Here is a 7,936-nt window from a genome sequence, read left to right as displayed (position 1 = left end):
CATAAAAATCATAAATGTGTGATTAAAGAATTGCATGCCAAAGATGACAATACTTAGATATATTCATTTTTTATGCCTAGCTAGGGGCATTAAACAATAGTGCTTGTTGGGAGGCAACCCAATTTTATTTTTGTTCTTTCTTTTTAGGTCCTGGTTTGCAATAAATATTCCATCTAGCCTCTGGTTAGATGTTGTTTTGTGTTTTAATTAGTGTTTGTGCCTAGTAAGACCTTTGGGATAGCTTACAGTGATAGTTGATTTGATCCTGCTGAAAAACAGAAACTTTTGCGCCAGGAGATTAGTTTTAATTTTTAACAGCAGCATGATAAAATACTTATTCTTTTTGCATAGGATTAATAAACAAATTGTCTAGGACTTCCTAATTTCTAAGGTGTTTTGTAGTTTCATAAGTATTCGAAATAACCAGATTGCTATAGACTGTTATGTTTTTGACAGATTCTGTTTTTCGTGTGTTGTTTGCTTATTTTGATGCATCTATGGCTAGTATCGGGGGTATGGACCATCGAAAAGTTCGAATATAGTAGATATTACACCAATATAAATAAAGAATGAGTTCACAAAAGTATCAAAAGTGGTGATTTATTTTCTTATACTAACGGAGCTTACGAGATTTTCTGTTGGAGTTTTGTGTTGTGAAGTTTTCAAGTTTTGGGTAAGGATCTGATGGACTATGGAATAAGGAGTGGAAAGAAACTAAGCTTGGGGATGCCCAAGGCACCCCAAGGTAATATTCAAGGATGTCAAAAATCCTAAGCTTGGGGATGCCCGGGGAAGGGATCCCCTCTTTCGTCTTTGTCTATCCGTAATTTTACTTGAGGCTATGTTTTTATTCACCACATGATATGTGTTTTGCTTGGAGCATCTTTTATTATTTGAGTCTTTGCTTATTAGTTTGCCACAACCATCCTTGTTGTACACACCTTTTGGGAGAGACACACATGAATCATGATTTATTAGAATACTCTATGTGCTTCACTTATATTTTTGAGCTAGGCGAAATTGCTCTAGTGCTTCACTTATATCTTTTTAGAGCACAGTGGTGGTTTTATTTTATGGAAATTGATGAACTCTCGTACTTCACTTATATTATTTTGAGAGTCTTTAGAACAGCATGGTAATTTGCTTTGGTTATAAAATTAGTCCTAATATGATAGGCATCCAAGAGGGATATAATAAAAACTTTCACATAAAGTGCATTGAATACTATGAGAAGTTTGATTCCTTATGATTGTTTTGAGATATGAAGATGGTGATATTAGATTCATGCTAGTGAGTAGTTGTGAATTTGAGAAATACTTGTGTTAAGGTTTGTGAGTCCCGTAGCATGCACGTATGGTGAACCATTATCTTCCTTATGAGTGGCGGTCGGGAACGAGCGATGGTATTTTCCTACCAATCTATCCCCTAGGAGCATGCGCGTAGTACTTTGTTTCGATGACTAATAGATTTTTGCAATAAGTATGTGAGTTCTTTATGACTAATGTTGAGTCCATGGATTATACACACTCCAACCTTTCCACCATTGCTAGCCTCTCTAGTACCGCGCAACTTTCACCGGTACCTGTGACGCCCCCGATTTGACCGTACACTAAGCATACACGCAAATGTGTACGACCAAGATCAGGGACTCACGAGAAGATATCACAACACAACTGTAGACGCAAATAGAAATAATGCAAGCTTTATATTAAAAGCCAGGGGCCTCGAGGGCTCGAATACATAAGCTCGAAATCACAAGAGTCAGCGGAAGCAACAATATCTAAGTACAGACATAAGTTAAACAAGGTTGCCTTAAGAAGGCTAACACAAAAGTAGCAATGATAGAAAAGGCAAGGCCTCATGCCTGGGATCTCCTAACTACTCCTCGTAGTCGAACACCACGTAGGATCATCCTCAGGATCCTCTGGCTCCTGGACTCCATCATATGATCGTAGTAACCGGGAAAAGGGGAAAAATATGTAGGAAAGTGTAACACCCACGATGCGGCTATATCTCCCACGTGTTGGAGCACGACTTAGAGGCATAACCGCATGGTAGGCATGTCGCAAGAGGGGTAATCCTTACACATCCCATGTACTGAATAAGAAAGGGATAAAGAGTTGGCTTACAATCACCACTTCACACAATACATAAATATAGCATACATCATCAAGAATACAATCATGGTCTGACTATGGAACCAACATAAATAAAGACAACCCCAAATGCTAGATCCCCGATTGACCCAACTAGGCTCCTCTACTGATCATCTGGAAAAGACATAGTAACGGCCCGAATCCTCGTCGAACTCCCACTTGAGTTCGGTAGCGTCCCCTGCACTGGCATCATCGGCACCTGCATCTATTTTGGAAGTAACTGTGAGTCACGGGGACTCAGCAATCTCAAACCCTCGCGATCAAGACTATTTAAGCTTAAAGGTAGGAAAGGGTAGTGAGGTGGAGCTGCAGCAAGCACTAGCATATATGGTGGCTAACTTACGCAAAAGAGATCGAGAAGAGAAGCAAAGCATGGTCAAGAAGCTAATAATGATCAAGAAGTGATCCTGAGGCTACTTACGTTCAAGCATAACACGAGACCGTGTTCTCTTCCCGGACTCCGCCGAAAAGAGATCATCATGGCTACACACGCGATTGATTCATTTTAATTAGATTAAGTGTTAAGTTCTCTACAACCAGACATTAACAAATTCCCATCTGCCCATAACCGCGGGCACAACTTTCAAAAGTTCAAAACCCTGCAGGGATGTCCCAACTTAGCCCATCACAAGCTCTCAGGTCAACGAAGGATATTCCTTCTAGCGGGAAGACCGGATTAGTCTCGGAATCCCGGTTACAAGACATTTCGACAATGGTAAAACAAGACTAGCAAAGCCAACCGATTTGCCGACAAATCCCGATAGGAGTCGCACGTATCTAGTTCTCAGGGCAACACCGAATGAGACAGGCTACGAGTAAAACCAAACCTCGAGTTTCCCTGAGGTGGCCTCGCAGGTGGATCGGTTCGATCCAACACTCAGGGGGGGCGGGGGGTTTAAAATGAAGATGACCCTTGAGTCTGCAGAACCCAAGGGAAGGTATATGGTTGTGACGCCCCCGATTTGATCGTACACTAATCATACACGCAAATGTGTACGATCAAGATCGAGGACTCACGAGAAGATATCACAACACAACTCTAGACACAAATTAAAATAATACAAGCTTTATATTACAAGCCAGGGGCCTCGAGGGCTCGAATACATAAGCTCGAATACACAAGAGTCAGCGGAAGCAACAATGTCTGAGTACAGACATAAGTTAAACAAGTTTGCCTTAAGAAGGATAGCACAAAAGCAACAACGATCGAAAAGGCAAGGCCTCCTGCCTGGGAGCCTCCTAACTACCCCTAGTTGTCTACGGTCTTCACGTAGTAGTAGGCATCCTCTGGGTAGTTGTAGTCATCCGTGGCGTTGTCTGGCTCCTAGGATCCGTCATCTGGTCGCAACAATCGGGTATAGGGGAAAAGGAAGTAGCAAGGAACCATGAGTACTCATCCAAAGTACTCGCAAGACTTACATGAGATCTAAACTAAGTATGCATCTGTATCAAAGTAATGGGTTGTATCCGTTGACTAAACTGCAGAATGCCAGAAGGGAAGGGGAAAGCCTAGCCTATCGAAGACTAGCATCTTCTGGAAACCACCATCTTGCAGCAACAGGAGGGAGTAGAGTAGCATAAAGTAAAGTAGTAGAAGTGTTATCAACCTCGGCCAGAGATCCTTTCTCGACTCCCTGTGAGAAAGCAATCCTAGAGCCATACTATCCATTTCTCATCACCATCCATTTCTCATCACAATCCATTTCTCATCAAAAGTATCCAGTTCTAGTTGTATCGATCAGGATACAACTCCAAGTGTCTGTTACCGTAGGACAGGCTATCGATAGATGTTTTCTTCCCCGCAGGGATGCACCAACTTACCCACCATGCTCGATTAACTCCGGCCAGACACACTTTCCTGGGTCATGCCCGGCCTCCGCCAAACAATACGCCGCAACCCGACCTAGGCTTAATGGAGAGGCTAGCACGCCGGACTAAACCTATGCCCCCAGGGGTCATGGGCCATCTCCTCGGGAACTCCTGCACGTTGCGTACACGGCCGGTGAGCAGACCTAGCTACCTCCTTCAACAAGGTAGGTGCTTACCAGTCCAACCCGGCGAGCGCCGCTCAGTCACTGACGTCTATTAATCTTCGGCTGATGTATATGACGCAGAACACCCATACTATGCTCACGTGATGGTTAGTGCTATCAGGCCAGAGGCCCCTCGGATCAAATATCCAAATCGTGGTGGATTAGGAATGTGCGGTAATGAGTAGAGACTCACGATCGATGTGACCCCATTGCCCAGTCTCGAGTACTTGCGGCAAGTGCTAAGAATGCCCGGCCACTACTCGTAAGTATCTTGCGAGCACCTTCCAGGTCAACCCGACTCCACATCACTCGCTATTAAGCTCGCGCGGGTACCCCTCAGGGTCGACCCGTCTTTAGTAACATGGTTCAGTGTAAAGTCATAGCAACCATAGTAACTGTGTGTCTAACACCAAAGGAAAACCCGAGGAATCACCCCCGGTGAATTCCACTCGATGTTGCCATCAAGGTGAATGTAAGAGGATCCATCCTCCAGGTTCACGTTTGATGGGTTGCACGACAGAGCTGTAACGGAAGTGGTTAAGGAGGAAATCACCCTCAATGACCTCGACCGTATAGCTACACTACGAAGATCTCATCAGGAGTGATGTAAGAGGTTCCATCCTCGGCACTTGATGGTAACTCTGCAGAGTCGTACAACTAGGGGGGGTGATGTGTGGGGTCGGGGCCTAGACGTCGATCACGTTGATCGAGTCATCGAACATAAAGCGAGGCAACTGGGACAAGGTGGGGTCACGGATGGATCTCTAACCAACCTATACTAAGCAGTTTAGAATAAGCAGGTAAGGTATGAAAGCAGGTAACAAAAACAGGTTATGCATTAGAGTAGGATCATACATAAAGCAGTATCAGTTCTAATGCAAGCATGAGAGGGAAATAAATGGGCGATATCGGAATGCTCAAGGGGGGTTTACTTGCCTGGTTGCTCTGGCAAGGAGGGGGGTCATCGTCGACGTAGTCGATCACAAGGGCAGCATCGGTCTTGGGGTCTACCGGAGAGAAGAGGGGGAAGAAATAGTAAATATAAAGCAAACATAGCACAACAAAGCATAACATGGCAAAAAGATGTGCTGGGTGTGACCTAACGCGGTAGGAGGTGATACCGGCGAAGGTGGGAAACATCCGGGAAAGTATCCCTGGTGTTTCGTGTTTTCGGACAAATGAACCGGAGGGGGAAAGTTGCATGTTCGCTATGCTATGGATGCGTGGCGGACGAACGGGCTGCGTATCCGGGTTCGTCTCGTCATTCTGAGCAACTTCCATGTACAAAGTTTTTCCATCCGAGCTACGGTTTATTTTATATTAATTTTTAAAGCTTTAATTCAATTTTGGAATTAACAGATTTTAATTAATTAGAAAAGGTAATTATTGGGTCAGCGTGACATCAACATGATGTCAGCAGGTCTATAGGTTGACTAGGTCAACCCTGGCACATGGGGCCCGTTTGTCATAGACTCAGATTAATTAAACATGGTTAAATAGTTACCTAAAAGATTAGGATAATTCATTTTGATTAGATTAGTGAAATATGATTAATTAACTTAATTCATTAATTATTTTAATTACTTTTTTTTTCTTTTTTTTTTTAATTTCCGTTCTGGGCGGGGCCCGTTCGTCAGTGGCTCCGGGGGAGCCTAGCGGGCACGAGGTTAAGCAGTTACGGGCACGCGCCCGTCAGGGCGAACCCGGGTGAGCGGCGACGGCCGTCGAGGCATGGCAGGGCGCCGGAGTTGGGCGCAGCAGCGGCAGGGCGCCCGCGGCCACCGCAGCAAGCGGTCGTAGCCGCCGGGGAAGGGGAGCAGCGGTAGGAGGCGGGGAGAGGCCACTGCTGGCCGATGCGGCAGCAGGGGCGGAGGCAGGCGGCGGCGGGCAGTGCGGAGGCGCGGGCGAGCACGCGACGATGCCGGGACAAGGGGAGGGGCGCAGGCGCACAGCCGAGCGGTGAGGGTGCGGGCGCGAGCACGGGCGCGCGGGCCGTGGCCGGGCGGAGAAGCGGCCGCAGGGTGCCGGAGCGGGGCTGCGGGCGCTGGCGGCGGAGCAAGGTGGCTGCGGGGCTGGCGGGCGAGGGCGCGGGGCGGACGGCAGCGGCAAGCAGGGGAGGAGGCTAGCGCGGTGCAGGGGGGTCATGGCGCAGCAGCGGGGCGGCCACACGCGCAAGCAGGGGCGACGGGTCGCGGGCGTGGCAGGACCACGGTGAGCGCGGGGAGGCCGCGAGCGGGCACGTCCTTGGGCGCGCCGTGACAGTGGAAGAGGGAAGAGGAGGAGGGCGCTCACGGCGGGGCCGTAGGGTAAGTGGCAGCAGGGCGGCGAGGCTTGGGGGCGACCCGTGGGGAGGAGACGAGGAAGTCGAGGCGGAGGAGCTCCGGCGAGGTCCTCGGGCGACGGTGGTGGCGCACAGCGACGACGTGGCGGCTCCAGGGCAACGGGGCGACTCCAGGCGAGGTGGCGGGTGGTACCGGAGACGGCGAGCGGCCTCGGCGTGCCGGGGTCGGGGGCAGCGAGGTCCGCCCCCCTGGGCGTGAGCTAGCGTCCAGATCGAGCGAGGGGGGTCGAGAGATAGTGGGGGAACGAGCGGAGTGGGGGTGGTTAGGGTTTCGGGAGGGAGTGGGGTGGATAAGGGAGCGGGGGTGGGCTGGCCGGTTGGCCTCTGCCCAGTTGGGCCGGTGGCCTGCTGGGCCGGAGTCCAGTGAGGGGGGTTTCTCCCTTTTTTTGATTTCTCTTTTGTATTTTCCTTTTCTTAACTTTTCCGTTTTATTAATTTTTAGAGCATTTAGCCATTTTGAAAAAGTTGATTTCCCACTAATATTACCAAATGATTATTCACAACAACTTGAACATTTTTGTTTGCACGTTTGATAATTTTGAAACTTGACTTTAATTTAAATTTGAATTTGGACCGGATTCAAACCAACGCGAGTTTAACAACAGTAATCATGATGACATGGCATCATTAGCAGGAAATTACTGTAACTTAATTATCCGGGCGTCACAATTCTCCTCCACTACAAGAAATCTCGTCCCGAGATTTAAGTGCGGAAGTAAAGAGTAACTTCGGGAGAAATGACCCTTATAGGGTTAATTATCTGGTGAATAATTCAGGGGATGTGGCAGGAGTATCTCTCGAGTTGAAACTTAATAAAAAATTGAGAGCAAAATACGAAGGTACAATAGGAATTTACAACCGAATGGACAAACGATTGATACCTGAACAGAGTGTGAGAAATGGGTTCAGAGCATCGGGAATATATCATCTCTCGGAAGGTGGCTCGTGACATTATATGAATCCAAGTGTAAAGAATATTTTGGCATCAAGGTTGTACAGGAGAGTCAGGTTTCGATCCTGTGAAACTGTGGGTTATGGGCCCACCATGTGGGTTAAAAGAAGGAAAGGCGCTATTCATTTTGAACGGTCATGATAGCAAGGCATGTCAGAGGGTAGCCTGCCAATTATGTCGGCAACAACCGTCGGTACCAAGGGAGAGGGACGAAGAGAAACATTCTCCTCCTCGTTGAACGAGGCGGACCAATAGGCAAAGTTCTCGTCCATCGGTGGCTACCGGAAAGTTGTCCACAATAGTAACAGGGTCTTACTGACAGTTTGTACACCGAGGTGTTTACATAAGCAGGGAAATATTTCTGCTTATATCATATAGATCACCAGAAAGGTCAAACAAACCAATGGAAAGGAAAATGTGATCATCAGGTTAAGCAGAACAATGGAAAGGAAAA

At 47.4% G+C, this 7,936-nt stretch overlaps 1 long non-coding RNA gene across 1 annotated transcript; it reads right to left on the bottom strand.

Moving 5' to 3' along the window:
• Nucleotides 1–3,180: 3,180 nt before the first annotated feature.
• LOC147965295 (uncharacterized) lies at nt 3,181–6,778 on the bottom strand. The gene is made up of 3 exons (XR_015607418.1): nt 6,482–6,778; nt 5,126–5,196; nt 3,181–3,494 (listed from the first exon to the last, which is right to left on the bottom strand). It is a non-coding gene; the product is annotated as an uncharacterized LOC147965295 (long non-coding RNA).
• Between the last annotated feature and the right edge of the window lie 1,158 nt (nt 6,779–7,936).

Source organism: Triticum urartu, chromosome 6A, assembly GCF_056163025.1.
Source record: "Triticum urartu cultivar PI428250 chromosome 6A, HENAU_Tu73, whole genome shotgun sequence".
In the NCBI taxonomy this organism is placed as follows: Eukaryota; Viridiplantae; Streptophyta; class Magnoliopsida; order Poales; family Poaceae; genus Triticum; species Triticum urartu.
The sequence above is the reverse complement of the archived record's forward strand: the minus strand, read 5'-3'. Positions and strand labels throughout refer to the sequence as shown.